General features: G+C 37.9%; 1 pseudogene across 1 annotated transcript; it reads right to left on the bottom strand.

Moving 5' to 3' along the window:
* Nucleotides 1-9,269: 9,269 nt before the first annotated feature.
* On the bottom strand, nucleotides 9,270-10,122 carry LOC101569961 (annotated as a pseudogene). The gene has a single exon (XR_001117056.2). The product of XR_001117056.2 is annotated as a transcription factor BTF3 pseudogene (transcript).
* Between the last annotated feature and the right edge of the window lie 10,453 nt (nucleotides 10,123-20,575).

Below are 20,575 nucleotides of genomic sequence, written 5' to 3'. Positions count from 1 at the left end.
GGCTTCAGTGTCTTCTAATCTATTCCATTGATCCTCAGGTCTATTTTGATGCCAGTACCATGTAGCTAAGCAAATATTAAATTGGAATATGTATTTAAATTAGTTACCCTAAATTCTCTCTGGTTACCTCCCCTTAATGTACCTGGAGTCTTTGAGGAGTTAATGTAAAACTAAATGTAAAAAATTACTCTGCTCAACTTTCTGTGACCCTGCTTCCTTTTTAGACCGCAAGGAGTCTTGATGTACCATTGACAAATCATCAATAGATTGAGAGTTCTCAGAAAACAATGCTCCTAGAAAACATGTATGCTGAGTAATGGTCACGCTGTCCCTAATGTCACTGTTCTGTGTTAAATGACAAATTTGTTTGCCAATTTGGATGTGGTTTATACCTTTAAAACCTCTATACTTCTAAGGCTCCTGGCCATTTGTCCTCTCCTGTGTGAGTATGGTCAAGTGGTCCTGGGCCCAGTAGTACAAGACTTATATTTAAATTTTAATTTGGGATTCTGGTTGGGTTTCTGTGTTGAGAACCCATAACAGAGTCTTCCAGGCAGCCTAGTTCACCCCAGTTACTTATTGCCAACTCTCTCCCTAGAGAGAAAGAGAGTACTCATGTGGGTCAGGGTTTAGCAGTGTGCCTCAGCTTACCCGGTCAGATCTATGAAATTCAAACTCATCCAGCTGGGCCTGTCTTGGGTCTGGCTGCTGTGCTTGGTTTCTTTCTGCTGAGTGCACTGCTGTGCAGTTCCTCTATGGGCAATCCCAACCCAACCCTGGTGCTGCGTTGTGGAGTTCCTCTCTGGTGTGCCGCCAACTGAGTTGTCTGCCCTAATGTGGAGTTCCTCTCTGGCCTGTCCCAAACCAACTCGGCAGCTCTAATGTGAAGCTCCTCTCCCAAACTGACCTTGGTGCGGTGGTATGGAGTTCCTCTCTGACTGGTCCCAAACCGACCTTGGCTTCTTTTTGTCATATTATATTTCATAGAGAATTCTCTTACTTTGATTTCTGTAATAATTTTTGTGAAAGTTTGATAGTAGATAACTGTCTCAATGCACTCAGGACCTCTCTGTAAAGGTTCTGTTTTTTAGGTATCTCTCCTATGTCAGGGATTCTTATCTTGTGTGTGTCCCAAGATTTTGCCTTGACTGTTGATTAAGAATGAGATATTGGTTTCTGTTTGTCACTGTCTTCTGTCCTTAGGTATAAAGCTTTGGTGTGGTCATTACCCAAGTGCCTCTTGATATTATTATTCAATGGAAAATATATGGTTAAGACAGATATGATATCTTATTTACAGTAGTACAATTAGTAATACTAATAGCATCTAGTGAAATTTAGAAATTGACAAACTTTTGTAACTCATGGGCTTGTACATTAAACCATTGGAACAAACATTATAACTTTATATCAAAGCACATCATATGTATTTAAATTAGTTCCCTTGATTTCTGTCTGAGCACCTCCCCTTCATGTACCTGAAGTCTTCCAGGCAGACTACTTCTCCCACGTTACTTTCTGCCACTTCTGTGCTGTCAGGATCCTCACCATTAGTCTGGGCCTCAGTCTGGACTCTGCTGGGCCTAGCAGTGTGTTTTAGCTCATTGGGTCTAGTTCTACCCAACTCAAACTTGCCTGATTGGGCTTGGCTCAGGTCTGGCTGCTGGACGTGGCTTCTTCTGGTTGCGTCCCACCAAAGTGGACCAGCTAGGCCTGGATGTTGGCCTGGGTGTCTCCTTCGGGTTGCCTAAAAATTTCTCAAGTGGACACAATGAATCATTCACTACACTTTTTTTCTAATTATTTTGTGTATATCACAAATTGTAATTAACATTTACCTTACTGTCCTGTAGAAAATGACAACTAATTCCTTCTACTTTTTTGCATTTTGGTTCCCCTTATCAAACTCCTTTCCATTCCCCTTCGTTCTTCCCCTCCTATCATCTAGTGACTACTAATCCACTCTCCTTCTATGAGATGGGTCTGTCGGTTTCCACAAATGAATAAAAACCTGTATTTGTTTTCTTTGCCTGGCTTATTCCACTTGACATAAAGATCTATAGTTCTATTCACTTTGATGCAAATGAAAGAATTTAATTCTTTTTAGAGCTGAATGTTATTCTATTGTGTAGACATAAGCTACATTTTCCTCATCTATTCATCCATCAATGGACACTTAAGCTAATTTTGTCTTGGTTACTGGAAATAGTGTTGCAAGAAATGTGGAAAAGAAGGTGCCTTTTTGATGTAATGATTTCATTTATTTTTGATATATATGCAGAAGCAGGGCTGTAGGATCATATGGCAGTTTTATTTTTACTTTTTAAAGAATCTCCATACTGATTTCCATAATGGCTCTAGTAACATATGTTCCTTTCAACAGTGTGTAAAAATTCCATTTTCTCAAAATCTTCACCAGCATTTATTATTTTTTTTGTCTTTTTGATTGTAGTCATTCTAATTGGGATAAGGTAATAGAGCATTGTGATGTGGATTTGAATTTCCCTGGTAATTAGTGACATTGAACATTTTGCATATACTTGTTGGTCATTTGTATGTCATTTTGAGAAATATCTAGTCAGATCTCTGGCCCATTTTATAACTGAATTATTTGTATTTTTGGTTGACAGTTTCTTGAATTCTTACATGTTTTGAATTTCAACTATTTACTTTATGAAAAAGTTTGGTCTATTTTCACTTTCATTGCCTGTGAATTTTGTGGCTACCCCTCTCCCACAAAAAAATCTTTGCCTATTGCACTTCCTTGAAGGATTCCACATATTTTCTTATAGTAATTTCAGTTTCTGGACTCATGTTTGGGCATTAATCTTTGATTGCTTTTGGATTGATTTTTGTATATGATGTGAGGTTAGGGATCTACTTTTATTCTTCTGCGTATGCATATCCAGCTTACCAGTATCATTTGCTGAAGAAATGATCCTTTTGCTGATATGTGCACTTGGTGCTTTTGTCAAAAATTAGTTGTTTGTATGTAGATTAATTCTGTGTTCTTTATTCTATCACATTTGTTTATGCTTCATTTTTAAATTCTAGGTCCATGATGTTTTAGTTACTAGAGCTTTGCAGTATGCTTGAAATCAAATATTATGTTCACTCTAATTTTGTTTATATTTGTACATATTTACCCCAGGATTACTCTAGCTATTTTGGGTATTTGTGGTTCTGTGTGAATTTCAGCATTGTTTTTCTATTTCTAGGAAGAATTTCAAGGAGCTGGGGATGTAGCTCAATGATAGAACACTTACCTAGCTTACACAAAGTCCTGGGTTCAATCTCCAGTACCACAAAAGAGCAAACAAAAAAGAATCTCATTCATATTTTGATAGAGATTTCACTAAATTATAGATTGCTTTGGCTTACATGGTCATTTAAACAATGTAATTCTTATGGTTCTTGAACATAAGATAGGTTTCTATTTTTTGTGTCTTCTATAATTTCTTATATCAGTTTTATTAATTTCCCTATAGAGCTATTTCTCTTACCTGGCTAAATTTATTCCGAAGTGTTTGCTCTTTGAAGCTTCTACAGATGAAATTGCCTTTTTTGATTTATTTTTCAGTAAGTGTATGTTCAGTGTATAAAAATGCTAGTGTATTATAAAACCACATCTTTATTCATTCATCATGTGATGGACATTTGAGCTGCTTTGAAGATTTAGCTATTACAAAATGTGTTGCTATAAACAGGGGTGTTCTTATGTTGCTGTGTTTTGTTGCTTTTAATTCTTTCAGGAAGATGCCAAGAAGGAGAATATCTGGGTCAGGTGGAAACTCTAGTTTTGATTTTTTGAGGAACATGCACACCGATTTCCACTGTGTTTGCACCACTCTACACTCCCACCAACAGTGGACAAGGGCTCTTTTCTCTCAGCCCTGCCAACATTTGTTGTTAGTTGATTTCTGGACAATTGCCATTCTTGGAATGAGATGGACTCTCAGCATTGCTTTAATTTGCATTTCTTGAATAACCCATGAGGTTGAACACATTTTTATATAGTTATTTGCCATTTGTACTTCATCTGATAAATGAATATTTATTTCACATACCCATTTTTGGATTGTTCCTTTAAGTTAGGGGTTTGATTTTTAAAAGCTCTTTATATATTCTAGACATTACTCCTTTGAGGAACCGGTGGGAAATTTTTTTTCTCACTATGTGAGTTGTCTACAACTCTGTTGATAGTTCCTTTCACTGTGCAAAAGCTTTTTAATAAGATGAGATCTTAGTTTCTGATTCTTTGTAATAGTTCATGTCTAACTGGGGTTTTGTTTATAAGTCTTTGCTTATACTATATATCTCCAAGAGTTCGGCCTGTTTTCTCTTCCAGCAGATTTATTGTTTTTGTTTTAATAGTTAGATCTTTGATATATTTTGATTCTAGTTTAGTGGATGGTGAGAGATGTGGGTCTGGTTTTAGTAATATTCAGCTGTAAAGGATAAACTTGAGAAATTTTTAGGTAATTGATATTTACCTAAATTGATAATTCAATTATGTTTAAAAGCATAATTGAAATCATGCTTTTAAGTGAAATGAATCAGACACACAGGTGTAAATATTGCATCGCTTGTTTGGTGTGAGAAACAAAGTACAAAAAAGGATAAAATATATATATATATATATATATATATATATATATTGTAAAATAGGGAGAAAATATTCAAATGATAAGAGGAACTAGGAAGGGAGTAGGGGGAAAGGAAGAAAAAGAAAGAAGTGAGACAAGATGTAAAAATTAAAACAAAGATTTTGTAAATAAACTTTTGTAAATATTAGGGAATAGAGATTGAAGGGGGGAAGGGAAATGGGAAAAAAAAAGAATCAAGTTACACTGTGTAATTCCCTATGATGAATGTGGTCATTATTTATGTGTAAAATATACCAATAAACTTAATTAAAATGTTATTACTTTTATACATTGATTTTGTATTCTGCAACCTTGCTGAATTTATCAGTTCTAATAATTTTGAAGGAATATTTATCCTTTCTTACATATAAAATCATATTGTTTTCAAATAATTAATTTTAGTTTCTCCCTTTTAGTTTGGATTCTCTTTCCTAATTACTGTTATCGATATTTTCTGTGATCTATTAAATAAAAGTAGAAGTGGACAACATTGTTTTGCTTCTAATCTTATAGGAAATACCATTGGGTCTTCTCACTTAGTGTGATATAGTTATATAGGATACACATTGTTTTGCATAGCATTTAATGTTATGAGATTTTTTTCCTTCTACATGTAGTTTGTTGAGTATTTCTTGTTCTGAAGGGATGTGAATCTTAAGATATTTTTTCTTTCATTTGTTGAGATGAGTGACCAATGTTTTGTTCTTTTGATGTGATATGTCATATTTACTGACTAATAAATGGATAGCAAAAGTTACATATTTAGTCATATAAGTTTTGCTTTAACTTGGTCTGAACCATCCAGCAAAAAAATGTAGCCATGAAGTATTAAAAGTAAAGCTATATTAATATGCTGAGCTGTAAAAGGCTCAATTCAACAACTTCGGACAACTGCTAGTTGTGCTGGTAACTCACTACTATTATGAACTATTGGACTATATTGGGTTATTTTACTGAATTCAAATATCTACAATATTTGGACTGGCTTCAAGTATGAAAAGGTCTTTTAAAGACTTCTCCAAATACAGTTTCTCTAACAGCAATGGAACACCCAGCCCTGACAAAACAAAACAAGACAAAAGAAAACAGAGGGATATAAAGGACCATTTTGTAGTGAAAAAAATGTATGTATATACAAGATAGTTAGGATAGATATACAGCTACTTTCTCTTAGTTCAATGAGAAGAAAGGTTTGTACTAAGAGTATTTAGATAAGATTCCATGTCTACATCTTGTCCTCTGAATAACTACTATCAAGACAACAATATGCAATGTATTAATTATTGTAACTGTCCTACTAACCTGTTTTTGAAACAGTTTCATTGCTATTTTATCTTTTTTCTCATTAAAATGAATAAAAAGTTAAATAAAAAATAAAAAAAGATTTTTGGAATAGTTTGAGGAGTTATTTTTTTCTTTAAATGTTTTATGGGAATCATTTGTGAGGCCACAAAGTTCTAGATTTCTTTTTAGATGGGCAATTTTAATTACTGCTTTAAACCCATTGTTCATCATTGGTCTTTTTACATTTCCACTTATTCTTGATTCAGTTTTGATAGATTTTATGCATTTAGAAATATATCCAATTTTCCTAGGTCTTTTTTTTTTTGTGGTACTGGGGATTGAACTCAGAACCCTGCACTTTCCAGACAGGTGCTTATTCTACTGAGCTGTCTCCCCAGCCCTTTTGATTTTTTAAGTATAAAATTGTTCATATTAATTCCTTATGATCATTTGTGTTTCTATAGTAATTAGGTGTAATGTTTTGTTTTAATATTTTATTTTGTTTATTTGGATTTTCATTTTATTTTACTTGGCTAGTCTAGCTAAATGTTTGGCAATTTTATTTACCGGTTTTCAAAAGCCAACTTTTTAAAACTGATCTTTTATATTTTCTTCTTTGTAAAGTTTAAATTATATTTATTTCTGATTTTAATTATTTTCCTCCTACTAATTTTTTTTCTCTTACTAATTTTGACCTTGATCTGTTCTTACATTTCTAAGTCCTTGAGGTGTATTGTTAGATTTACTTGAAGTCCTTTTTAAGGAAAAAAAATTGTTACATGAAATTAGTGCCATAAACTTCTCTTTCAATGTTTTTATGCTTTTGCTGTATCTCATAGATTTTTATATTTTGTATTTTTTGTTTAAAGTATTTTTTTCATTTTCTTTTTAATTTCTTTAATCACCTGTTTGCTGTTTAGCAGCAGGTTTAGTTTTCTGTATTTGTATTTTCCCACTATTTTCTTGCTGTTTTCTAGCTTTCTTTTTTCTGGCATGATGGATTGAACTCAGAACCTTTGCAATGAGCTAAATCTGAAGTCTTTTTATTTTTTAATTTTGAGACAGGGTCTCACTAAGTTGCCAAGCTGCCCAGGCTGGACTCAGATTTGTAATCCTCTTTCCTCAGTATCACAGAGTGCTAGAATTTAAGGCATGATACATTATGCCTGATTTTCTTTTATTATTTCCTGACACGATACATGATAAGATTTTTAAAAAAGTATTGATACTTTATTTGTGGTTTAACATACATTCTATCCTGCAGAATATTCCATGTGCTGAAGTGCAGAAATAATCAGTTTCTGTTGATGGAGTGTTTTATAAATGCTTATTGGGCACACCTACTGTATAGAATGGCTTAATTCTGATATGTCATTGGGAACCAAGTTCTTCAGTGATATGTCTATTGTTGCATAATTAGGGGATGCTATATCATAATAACAGATGAAATCATGCAGTGACAAAACCTAAATTGATTTCTTCTTGATCTCACTGTCAAGCGGAATTATGTTGGGTGTGGATCCCATGAAGTAGCTCCTCCAAGTGGTGGCACAGTCATTAGTGTGTAAGACAAGGACCTTGGCAGGGCCTGGCAGCACAGATCAGCTCCAGCTGCTTAGGAGGCTGCGGCAGGAGGGCCACTTGAGAGCAGCAGTTTAAGACACCATGGGCAATGAAGAGAGACTCTATCTCAAGGGGACAGGGGAGTAGCATGGAATATGCTGCAGTTTAGATCTAAAATGTCATGCTCCAAGTTTCTTGTGCTTAGAGGTGGTACTTTTGGAAGATGACTGGGTCATGGCGGTTCTGTGCTTACTGGTGGATTAATTTTGTCATGAGTTCATAGCTGAATGTGCTGTTAGAAGGTGATAACTAGTCAGAGGAGGGTGGTAACTGGGGCATGACTGGGAGGGAGGGCTTGTATGCAGATTCTTTATTTCCCCCTTCCTGGCTGCCATGAATTGAGAAACTTTCCTCTGTTAAATTTTTACCACACTCCTCCTGCCTTGAGCCTGGCAACCATGGATGGAACTCTCTGAAACCGTGAGCCTAAATAACCCAATTCTTTAAATTGCACATGACAGGTACATTTAGTTTTCATTAGGGCAGGCCTAAGAGTGACACACAGTTCTGCTTTCATTGGTTAAGCTCAGTCGCTTGGCTAAATTTAAGCCAAATACAAGGGATGATGGAAAATGTATATGTTTATGGAGAAGAGAAATTAAGTTTTGGTAGGTAGGTTATAGTCTATACTTTTTAAAAAATAATAAATCTAGAAATTAAAAAGATTTTCTCTTTTCTAAAATTAAAAATGCTAGGGACTGGGGAGATGGCTCAGTGGAATAAGCACTTTCCTGGCAAGTGCAAGGGCGTGAGTTCAATCCCCGGTTCTGAAAAAACAAAAACAAAAACAAAATAAAATTAAAAATGCTATTGTAAAAATGTAACCACTAAATTTTTAACATTTCATACAGCTCATTTCTTTTCTATCTTTCTTGTTTAAGTCTGAATTTCAGATATGAATGAGTGTATGACCCCATTAACCTTTCCATAGTGAATAGTGCAGTGATTTTTTTTCTCAGAATAATTAAATCTCTCTTTCGGTTCTCTGTCATTTTTGCCCATTGCTGAAGGAATATATAGTTGGAGAAACATTGAGAACTATGTTTGAATGTTTAAAAGACACAAATTCAATAACTGTTGAAAATCACAAGTTATTGGCATTGGAAGATGATGCATTAGTTACATTTCAGAATATTTGTCTATATTCTACATTTTGGGGATACTTAAAAAGTTTGTGATAATCTTTAAGAACATATAAAAAAATCTTTAAGACAGTAGCATTGTTCTTGGGCCATGTTATACAGCTCTAGTGTACTGCAAAGATCTGGCAGGTCATAGGCTCGGGATAGAAGACAGGATGAGGCATAGTTATATCAAAATACTTTTGGATTCCTCTTCTATGCAAAATGTTGAAATTAAATTTTATGACTATGCTATTATATAGATAATTAATATTACATGTAAACTGTTTTATGTTGCCTAAAATTTCATGTTTCTTATTTCAATCAGAAGAATACTGGGTTTCTAAAACTACTGTGTGTCTTCAGCTCATTGTGCCTAGTGAACAAGTTAAATGTGGGTTGGTGGGCTTACACACCATCCCTATCAGAGAGGCTAAAAGTGAATGTGTCTTAGAATTGATGATATTCATAGAGGATAGATAAGAGAACTTAGATGGTAAGAGAATGGCATATGGAATCATTTGATAGGTTAGTGGTAAACCCTGGACTACTCTTTTTTTTTTTTTTTTTTTTTTTTTACTAGTTAAAGTCTTTTTTTTTTGTGTTTCAAACTTTATTCCCAGGCTTCTCCAGCTTAATTGGCTGCAAAGAATGAATTGTATGTAAGCAAAAACTGAAAAGAGCTGCAGTGTCCAAGGGGCTTGGGCTTAAAAAATATTAGAGATCTAGATTTTATCAGATCCATAAACAAAACAATTTTAAAAAGCAGTCATAATATAAAATAGCAGCTCCCAGTAATTTCTTCCAAGTTTGATCTTTTTCAGAAGCTGACTTAGTTCAGTTTGCCTCATTTTTAGAAGCCTCATCAAAATTCTCCACAAGATCTGGAACCTCATCATCATCCTCTTCTCCAGTAGCAAGCGGTGCTTTTCCATCCACAGATTGTTTGGGCAGAGCTTCAGCCAGTCTCCTTAAACTAGTCAGACTGTCTGCACCAAGCTGGTTCAAGATGCTGGGTAGCATTTCTGTCAGTTGTTTCGTCTCAGCATGGCCTGTAATGGTGAAAGTGTTTGCTGCCAGAGATGCCTGAACTTTTGGGTTGTTGAAGTGGATAACTGTTCCCTGGTTTGTAAACATATTCACCTCTTCAATACCAGAGATATTGTTTACCCCTAACTTCTTTAATGAGAACTGAAGTTTTTTATCATCTGCTGTGGCCATTCTATGAACCACCTTCTTCTTTCTGCGAGCAGTTCCTTTCCCACCAATGCGCACTTGTGCCTGCAGTTTGGTGAGTTTTTCCTGGTTCATGATAGTTTCTTTCATCTTGTCGGAGCGGATATGGGGCAGCACGGGGGACTAGGGCTGGCGCTCAGGGGGTCTCGGGCGGACCAGCTGAGATTAGGCGCACACACGCGGGGACCCAAGATGGCAGCTAGAGGGAGGCCGGAAGACCCTGGACTACTCTTTCCACTCCTCATGGTTTTGTTCTTTTGCTCACACAGCCGATATTTGTAAATCCTGTGTTGTGCTGTTCTCAACAAACCATGGCATACCATATGTATCTTGACTTTAGGGGTAGGTTAGGTATTATGCTTCACTGACAGAGCAATTGAGAGAAAGGGGTCATGCATAGGGTTTCTCTAATCTTCCTATGAAGAACAAGATTTCAAGGTCTTCCATACCACTCTTGATACCGGTATAATAGGCAATTCTTTTAAAAAGCTCTTGCTCATTATGACACATGACTAGGTTTAGATTTATTCCATATAATTAATAAAATAAAATAGAGAAGGCATGCAGTACAGTCAATACCATTTGTTTGTTTTAAAAATAGCTCATATGGGTTAGTGCTGCCTCTGTACTGGGTACAATGGCATCAGTACACTGTTCTTTCTATGTTGTAGATGGGAAAACTGAGGCTTGGTAATTTTCCCAACTTGAGCCTTGCCTATCTGACTTCAGCACCCTGACTATTAATTGTTGGCCTCTTTTTTCCTCTGCCTTTTATGGCTCTTTACCACCACTTTCCTTTTCAAGTTTTGAACTACAACAATGATAGGTAAGAGAAGGTATTCAGCTGTCTCATCATTTCCCCCAAATGCACTTTTTTATCTGGACTGGTTAGCATTTCATATACTTCTTAAATCAGTTGATCGTTAGTAAATGAAGAGGTCAAAGTTCATTCATCCACTCTGCTGGCCCATCCCACAGAAGCTTCTCAACTGACCATGTGGCCCATTGTCTAGCTTATTTCTGTGGCCTGTCATTTTGTTTCCTGAAATCACCGAGACTAATGATATTTCTAAAAGATGCAATCTAAAGAAGATTTTCTGTTTCTAACTCTAATTTTTAAGGTAGTCAAGTGTTATGGTGAAGCTATGGTAAATGCACATGTGTATTTATAAGCACACACAAAAGAGCCCGGAAAGGATTCGCTCCAAAGTAGAAGCAGTAATTCTTCTTGGAGAAGAAAGTGGGAATGGAAGAGCACCAATCTTTATGAGACACAGCTCTGTGTAATATTCATTTTTTCAATGGACAATTGCTTGTTTAATTAAAGAAATTAAACACTAAGAAATATTGTGTTGTGAAGAAATGGATTTGGTCTTGGGTAAAATCCTGTGGCCTCTCTGGATTCCAGTTTTCTCATTTACAAAATGAGAAATTAAATGATCTCTGAGGGCCCTACCCAATCGCTAATATTCCTTAATTCTTTCTGTTTGGTTTTATAAAGCACAGCCTGCATCAAAAGTTGAGTCATCAGTGTTGGGGACTGCTGCAATTTACTTTTTAAGAGTAAATAAAATTACAGATTCACTTTTTTTCTGCTCCCAGAAGCTATGCAGCATTGCATCTGCTTCATTATTTTATAGATACTTACTGAGCGCAGCTGTGGGGCACAGAACTCTGGGTGCAGAGAATGGAGTGGTAAATGAGAGATGAGGTTCATATACTTGTCAGAAAACCAACACAAAGATTAAAAAAAAACCCCGAGGCATTACAGATTATGATGACCGGCAAGAAAATAACAAAGGCATGTGCACACAGAGTGCTCGGAGAAGCCTCTAAGGGGGGCACTTAGCTCTATCTTGAGGATGAGAATGAGCAGCGTACAGACAGCTATAGGAGGGAATATGTGTGGAGCCCTGGAAAAGGGCTTTAGACGCTGAAGGAAAAGAAGAGCTTGGTGGCCAGATCAGAAGTGAAGTCAGAAAGCAGGCAGGGCCAAATGCTGCTTAATTCTTTCCAAGAATCTAGTGCTTTGGAAACACATGTTGGGAAGCAGCAGGAGTCGAAGCCTGCACCACAATCTTGGTCTGTGATGCTGGATAAACTGGCCCCCTTCTTTTGATGTGTTTGATGCAGGGTCTCACTATGCAGCTCAGACTCATAGATATCTCCTGTATTCAGCCTCCCCAGCTCTGGGATTATAGGCATGCACCACCGTGCTTGGCCTCTGGCCCCTTCTTTTGGATTCAGTTCCTTATTCGCGAAGAAATGATTTGGACAAAGTAAGTACTATGAACTTTTTTTTTGTTCGTTTTTGCATGGCAACATGTTGAGGAAAAGTAAAATTATGAAATTTGGGAAACATTTTCTTTTTTTCATCCAATTCAAAAATAAATAAAAACTGCCTCACTCCTTTGTTATAATAATTAACTTGTATCACACATGAGATCTATAGGCATCGCTCTAACTGTTTTATGTTCTTTTGCTTACTCAGTCAACACTCTTTGGTGGGTGCAATTACCCCTTTCCATGAGATGAGAAGGCAGACCCTCAGATAACTTAGCTAAGTGCCCAATATTATCCTACTGTTAGGATTTGAATGCATGACTTCATGTTCTCCACTTATAGCTCTTATGCTATTCTGGTTTCAGCTCTCACTTTTGAGATTTCATGGTACCCTTCTTCTTGAGGATTAACTTCCTCAGCAGTCTTGGAGAAGAGCTATCACTGAGCAGAGTAAAGCCAGCTCTCCTTACCTTTTCTGGGCCCTACTTCTAATTCCTTCCACAAAACATCCAGGGCAAATACAAATGTGAAGCTTCCTCACAACTCTCCATCCTGGCTGAGTTTCAGCCATTGAAGATGACAATGACGAATGTGGGGAGAATCTGGCCAAGACTGTTTCAGGTGAGTGTGAAACAAGAAGGGACTTTCTGGGCAACTGTCCAGGACATGTGACGTGTGTGGTTAAGGGTTAGAGAAGGACAATAGTCAGCATAATCAACAATAAATTATTCTCAGAAATGTTTGCTTTCACTCTGGTGTCCCCTCTGTTCCAGTATGATTGCCTAAACTAGGTCAGCATGTATCACACAATAAACCATCCCACTCTTTCTCTGTCCCCTGACCAAGACACCTATATTAATGTTGCAAGTGCTTTATCTCTACATCTTTCTTCTCACATCTTTGAGTCACAAACAAATGGCCACAGAGGTCTCAGCTTGTTGCTATTTCTCTGAGGCTTTCTCATACAGAGAAGCAGCTTCTTTGGGCCTTTCAGTGACTGGAATAATCTCGAAGTATTATTTTTTATCCTCTGTGCCTCTAAAGTTTCACATTGGAGTAGAGAGAGGTGCCTGCCAATTATGGACCTGTTTTCCATTTCCTAGACAACTTCCTCCAATCAGTTGTTGCAAGGTTGGTGAGATTTTACCACATGAATACCAAGTTGAAAACTCCTAATGAATGAATGGAACAGAATAGAACGTTGCCTCTGACAATGGCTATCTTAGTCAATTTTGCAATCACTGGAATATAATACATAACACTCACAATTTAACTAAAGAGTAATTTATTTTGGTTCACAATTTCAGAGGTCTTGGTTCTTGCACAGTAAACTGTAAGGGCAAACAGCACAGTGAAAGAGTCTGGTAAGGGACAGTTGCCCTATCATATTGGCCAAGAAGCAGGAAGAGAGGGTGGAGCCAAGAAGGCAGATGCATACTTTAAGTAATCTGCCTTTTCTGATGAGTCCCCACCTCGTAACAACACATTCAGTTAAAGGCTCTTCTGTGGATCAGTCTACTAATGAACGCAGTGTCTTCATGACCCAATTATCTTCTAAAAGCCTCACCTCTGAATGCATGAGACTTTTGAAGGACATTCTATATATCAACCATAACGTTCTGTCTATAATACCCAAGTGAATGAAGTCCATGTCTTCATGCAAATACATTTATTCCATCTCTAAGAGTGGCCCAAGATTTAGCAGTTCCAGCATTGTTGAGAAGTCCAAGTCTAAAGTGTTCTCTTAGACTCAAGGCAAACTCCTAGCCATGAGCATGTAAAAATTAAAAATGTTAAATATTACTGACATAAAAATGGTAGAGGGTGAATATTCTCATTTCAAAAGGGGAAATAGGTTATGGAAAGAAATGGGACCAAAGCAAGACTAGAAGTCAGCAGGCCAAACATTAAATTCTGTAGCTATGTATACAGCACTTGGGGCAAATTGTGGGATGTGAGGTTTAGGCAATCCTGCCTTTCTATAGGATTGTTAGTTGCGATCCTTATGGCCTTTCTCTTGGAGTGGCTTCACTCACTTCTTTGGCTTTACTCAGTGGAGGTTCCATGTTCTCAGCTTCTGTAACTCCCTAGGATTCTCTCTGTACTCCCAGCTTCCCTTACATTGCCCATATCTTCCCAGGGGCACATGGCCTGGCCTCCCTCAGCCCTTCTACTATAACTCCCTAACCTCACAGTCTTGCACTCTGCCTTTCCATTAAATAGCACCATGTGCATGATACTAAGTTCTGTTTTCAGTTTGCACAGTAGCAAGGTTCCCTTGAATCATGGCCCAAGAAACTTCTTGGTGCCTAGGTGACTGAGTTTTGCAAAACAAATCCCAGGGGACAAACTTCCTAGATAGTTCTTGAGCAATCTCTTAGTGTTTTATTTTCAAAGAAAAATCTTTCAAAGTAGTTTGCATTTACCCTATTAAATCCTTGAACCGGTGAATCATGGGGTCTTGTTGATTTCTGAGATATCCTTAAGGCATTCTATTGTTCTGATGCAAAGCTCTTGTCTTCTTTGTAAATCTTTCCAACCTTCATATCTTCCTCTAGATCAGTTTTGTAGGTGCTTCTTTTCTTAGGAATTGCCAAACTTTTCAAATCATTGAGCTCTACCATTTGCTTCCAGTCCTCCCTGTAGATCTAGCTAAAAGCTGCCAGAAGTATCTATGTTACAGTCTGAACACTGGGCTGCCTGTAAATTTCCTGTGACAGATTAGTTTGCTGCCCTTAATACCAGTCTCCCAGAAAGTCTTTGGACATGGTAAAATGTAGACAAGTTTTCTGCCAGAGTATAACAAACATGGCCACTAGCTCAATGTCAGTGAAGTGTTTGCTCCCAAATGAAATCTCTAGGGCCTGATCTTTACTGTCTGCATTTCTGTTGGCATTGTTGTTTCTGAGTTCTTAGAATCTCCTACCAAACTTGGCCTATATAATTCTTGGGCTTCTACAGTTGGCATCTCCAAACCAATAACATGAGTCTGTTCCAAAGGTTTCTGAAATACACGATCAGGTATATTCGCAGCTATGACCCCCACTTCTGTTATCAAAACCTGCCTGAGTCAGTTTCCTCATCCCTAGGACACAATATCCAGCTGTGAAGGGTCACCACATTGTCTTCCCGCAGACCCACGTGTTGTTGTTCTTCTTTGAAAGCAGTGCAAGGTGCACCCACAAATGAGGAGAGGTTTGCAATTGCAGAAGCCTTAGCTCTTCTAGGGTTAGAAGAATCCAACATAGAATTATTTGATAGAAGAGCCTGGCAGAGGACAGGTGCTACAACATACAGTGAGAGAAAGGAGGAGCCAAGGAGGGAAACATACATACTCTCAGGTGATACCCCAAAGAGCCTCATTTTCTGATGAGTCCCCACAGTGGGTGAGTCTAGTGGATGAATATAGCATCCTTGTGATCCAGTGACATTTTAAAAGTCCCACCTCTGAACCCACAAGAATTTGGGGGGATATTCTAGATCCATTCACAACATTGGGTATTACCTGAAATCCTTCTGCTTTGTGGTTTGATGGTCAGGTTCTAGGGATGCTAAGATTGGATCCCAAGTTTGTACCTTTCATAATTTTCAGTCTGACTCAAGCTTCTTATTTCTCTTTTATCCTTAGTTTCTTTATTTATGTGTGAAGAAAATCACCATCTCCTTCTGGCAAAGGTTTTGCGAGGAGTAAATAGCACAGTGATATAAAATGGTTAACACTTTGTTTATGAAATATGAGTCTAATCTCTTCTCATATTGAAGATGAAGGAATTGGTGATTTTTAGATGATTAGTGACTACACTCTTTGTGAGATATAGTGACAAGCTGGACATTGCTAGAATGCAAAGGAAGAATTCAAACTGTGGAAATAAGGGCAATAGTGGTGGTGTTTGGCAACTAGCATGGCATGTTCTCTCTGTCTGTCTGTCTGTCTGTCTGTCTGTCTGTCTGTCTGTCTCTCTCTCTCTCTCTCTCTCTCACACACACACACACATGACCTTAATTGATCCATGACATGACACTGGGCTCTGAGGAATCCATGCTGAATTAACACCACTGAAAACCATACAAATGTTTAACTTTAAGGGCATAAGATGGGAAGCGAGACTTGTTTTTAGGTTTCTGGGAAAGGGGGGATACATTGGAGGTTAAATCAAGAACCAGTGGCTGGGAATATATGTCTAGTTTTTGTACTAAGTCTTGGGACACACTGATATGAGTCAGAGCAGGCTAAATGCTCCCCCTGTAAATAATGAGGGGAAGAAGAGTTGAAAGGAATGGAAGGGAATGGGGAAAAAAAAGAATCAAGATATAATGAACAAGTATGAATTTCCTTTGATGAATGTGATCATTATGTTTATCAAAAGTATTTTTCTATTATTTTTTATTCTCTTAAAATAAGTGTGCCGAGACATTAATTAAAAAAGTGGACCCCAAAATGTGGAGGCAGGAGAGTGTCCATGTGCCTGGAAGAACACAAGCCAAGGGCCTGGTGCACAGCACTGACATGCCAAGTTCTCAAGCTGTCTTAGTCGTGAAGGTCTGGGATTCTTAAAATTTCACACAATTAATTCAATAGGTAGAACGTGATACTCCGGAATCTCTTTCACCAGCAATCTCTCTCCCTGAACCTTCAATATAAGATTAGAGCAGCCAGAAGCTATTTCTGTGGGGTTAGAGGAATGAATCTGGCCAGCTCAAATCCAAGTACACATCTAGCCATCTTTGGTTTTGCTGGGCTGAACTGGGTGAGGCTTGGACAAAGATGCCAGTGAGAGAGAGCCAGGGAGAGTGTGAAGTGAGAGATTCAGCAAAATGCCAGCCAGGGGCAAAGGAGTGAGCCGCAGGACAGATGAGCCAAGAGCAAATAGTCACAGCTTCAGGTGAGAGGACTGCTGGGGGGGGGGGCGTGCAGAGAGGGAGGCGGGGAGGGCGAAGGGCAAAGGAAATGGAGCTGCTCCCTCTTGTCTCGGCAGTGTGGAGAAGAATTTCTGCAGATCTGATCATTTAGTAAGACTTGATTTTCTGTGACGAGGAGAACAATGAAAGTCTATGGGGACAATTTGAAAGCACACTGTCCTGAGATGTAGTCCTTGAATTGAGTTATTTGTTATTAATTTATTAAGGTATTGCATGCTGAATGTGTGCTAGCCAGGTGAGATAGTGGAGTAGGACTATTTCTGGGGCTATAGCTAAGAGTCCTTGATTAGCCTTGGGCATCCCATAAAATCCTTCTGAGCATAGTTACTCTCTGTGAAATGGGCATATTAGTGCCAACTCTATGCCCTTAAAAGGTTATTTTAGGTTAGAATGAGGCCACGAGTACGGAAAACAGTTTTCAAACAGGCCCTGCAGCAACATTTCTAGGTATGGGAGACCTGAGAAGACGATAAATAATTTTCATTGAGAATTCGTATCTCCAAAAATTGTTCCAGAAACTAGTCTACAGGTAACATTTCTACGTTCTTAGTGAAAATCCAGCATTTATCATTGTTCCAGGCTAGAATAAAGGGAAATCCAGATGACTCTAAAATCTAACCCTGGCTTGCCCAGCTGGCAGTTTTATGACACTGGGAAAGTTAATCTCTCAGAGTATCACAAGCACAAACTTAGTTAACCATGCCTCTGCTGTGGGCATTTGAAGAGAGGTATGTGTGATGCTCTCATCAGACACAAGCCTGGCTTGAAGAAATTAATCTGAACCACCCAACTGAGGCATCATGGTGACCCAACAGTCAGACTGGCTGATTTTTTTTCTGGTTAATTCTCTTTATGCATTTTTCTCCATGGTACAAGGGACAGAGTATTTACTAAGGGATTGGCAATAGTGTATTTGCACGTCCCTCAGAGGAATGCGAAAACGTCTTGGATAACTCCTCAAGGACATTCATTTCAATCATGTGGAGAGCTCTTGCTAAGACATCCCAGTGAGCAGAACGTCTACCTTCATCGGTTTCTAGTGATGGCAATGAAAGTATCTCTCTAACCAAATTATCTTTTAGCTTGACTCTGAAAACCACATCAGGTTTTTGCTTTCCACTCTTTGTTTGTCTCTTTGCAACGCCAACTCTTGGCCCATTACTTTCTCAACTTAACAGATGCATGTTTTTACTTTTTTCTCCACAATGGTTGAGCAACCCTCTGCTACTTTCTCCTGAGAGAGGGCAGAGATTGTGAGTCAGAATGCTCATATTCCAGTTCCTACCACACAGACTGCTGCTTAAGTGATTTTGAGAAAGTCTCTCAGTTTTCCTAAGTTTTCGTTTAGGAAGTGGGGCTAGTAGTATCTATCCACTGTCTATGATATCTCTAAGGAATAAGGCAGCCCACAGTGTGGGGTGGCTGCCTGGCTGCAGAATTCTGTGGCAAGGTGATGATTCTTTTTTCAGCGCAATTATAACTCTAAGCAAGAGAATCAAGTGGAGTAATATAGTAAGTGAAATTTAGTGTATAAACCAATATAGGGTGTAGATTTGTCAGGAACTTCAGAAAGCACTAAATGACAGCCTGGCCTTGTTGGCTCCCATGCTAATGCAATTGGCCTCTATCATTTTTCTCTTTATAAATTGTATTCTAGTTTATCTCTTTCATGTCTTCACAGAATTAATGGAGTTAGTATATTTCCTTTGATCAAAAGCAACACAGCCAGTGCAAAGTGGGTACCCAGTTGCTAGTGTCCAATTATTGCTACAGAAAGAAATAAATGTGAACCATAACAGCTCCTTTTCTATTCCTGAAATAATTTAAAAGGAGACCAGTGGGTTGGGGCAGGGGATAAAGAGAGAGAGAGAGAGAGAGAGAGAGAGAGAGAGAGAGAGAGAGAGAGTTGTTGGGAGACTTTCTGCTAATACATTATATTCCAAAGGAATAGGAAGAAAATAAGATCTTACGGACAAAAAACAGTCCCTTTGAGGATTTATTTAGTCTTCCTTAACATCAGGTCTTTTTTCAGAGTTTTCAATTATTTATGAGTTCACACTCACAGTACCCCAGGGGGACAGGTAGCAGGAAAACCTTCTCTCCCCACCCCTGAGGCACTGGAGAAAATGAAAGTTGAGAGAAGTCAGAATGTGACATCAGCACTTCAATATATGCAAATGAATTTTGAAGGAAGAAATTTGAATTTGGATAAATCTGCTTGAAACCAGTTGCTAGGTAGAGATACCTGGTTAGTGCTCAAATCCTGACTTTCTTTTCCTTAATCAGCTATACTATTCCTAGCTGGTTACTGGTTCATGAATTAGAATCCCCTTTGCTTGTTAGATTCAGAGTAGATCAGGTATGCAACCAGAAAATTTGATTAAGTCTGGCCTGTCCAATGACTGGGACCAGAGCTGTTTCCCCTCATCATGTATTTTGACTTTGTTCTCTCTTGCTATGCAAGGGGTTTCTCTATACAATCCAGGTGACACCCATGGGTAGTGTTTTCTTAGCTTCAAAAGTAAGTGTGTTTTTCATTCAAAATCCAGATCTAAAACTCTAGGAAAAAATTTAATTGGCTCAAATTGGGTCAGATCATGTTGTGCCGTCAATCACTTTGGCCAAGGCTAAATGCAGTCTAATTGTCTGGGCTGGGGCATGGGCAGGACAGCACATGAAGACGGGCAGTACACACAGGACCACAGGATTGAACAGGAACAGGAGCAGGGGGAACTCCTCAAAGAGACCACCCAAATCCAAAGATGCATATATCGGCACGGTGTTGGCTTTTCAAACTTGTTTTCCAGTGTTTGAGAAATTAGTATCTATGTCATTACTGAATGGATTCTAACCAATTCATTAGGTTGATTACTCAATCAAATTAACAGCTTTTAAAAATTACCCCCTAAATGAATTTGTGTGTGAACATACGCCTTTTAGATGACAACACAGTTTTTTGAAAGAAAAATCAAAATGATATTATTTCTGATTAGTTTTCAAAGCAAAATAGAGAAAAGGATAATGGTTTATTCATATAAAATGTCTATGTAATTAAAGGCTTTTCCCCTTCAAAGTCATTTTTCCCTCCTGGTATTGCTTAGATAACTTCTTAAACTTCCATCTCAAAGTCCATAAACATCTGACTTCAGAGTTCTTTTTGTAATAACTAATTTCAACTGCTTTTCATGACTACTGTTTAGATGTGTACATTGAAACAAGGGCTCCCTTGTAAATGAAAAGTGATGCCATTTTTTTTTCATTCTGATTTCTTTACTTCTTTGAATGCTTTATCCTCCCAGTGACTATTATTCCTTTTATCATGAAAACATCTTGTAGCAGGCATCTCAGCCCAGTTTGACATTGCCAGATAAGTTTTTGGTTAACTAACAGCATTTGCAAGAAATTTATCCAACTGGGAAAAGTGCTTCCAGTGTCTTGAATATGACATTTTGGGGATATGGA

The sequence above is a fragment of the Octodon degus genome, unplaced genomic scaffold, assembly GCF_000260255.1.
Source record: "Octodon degus isolate 3935 unplaced genomic scaffold, OctDeg1.0 scaffold00029, whole genome shotgun sequence".
NCBI lineage: Eukaryota > Metazoa > Chordata > Mammalia > Rodentia > Octodontidae > Octodon > Octodon degus.
This window is presented reverse-complemented; position numbering and strand designations above follow the sequence as displayed.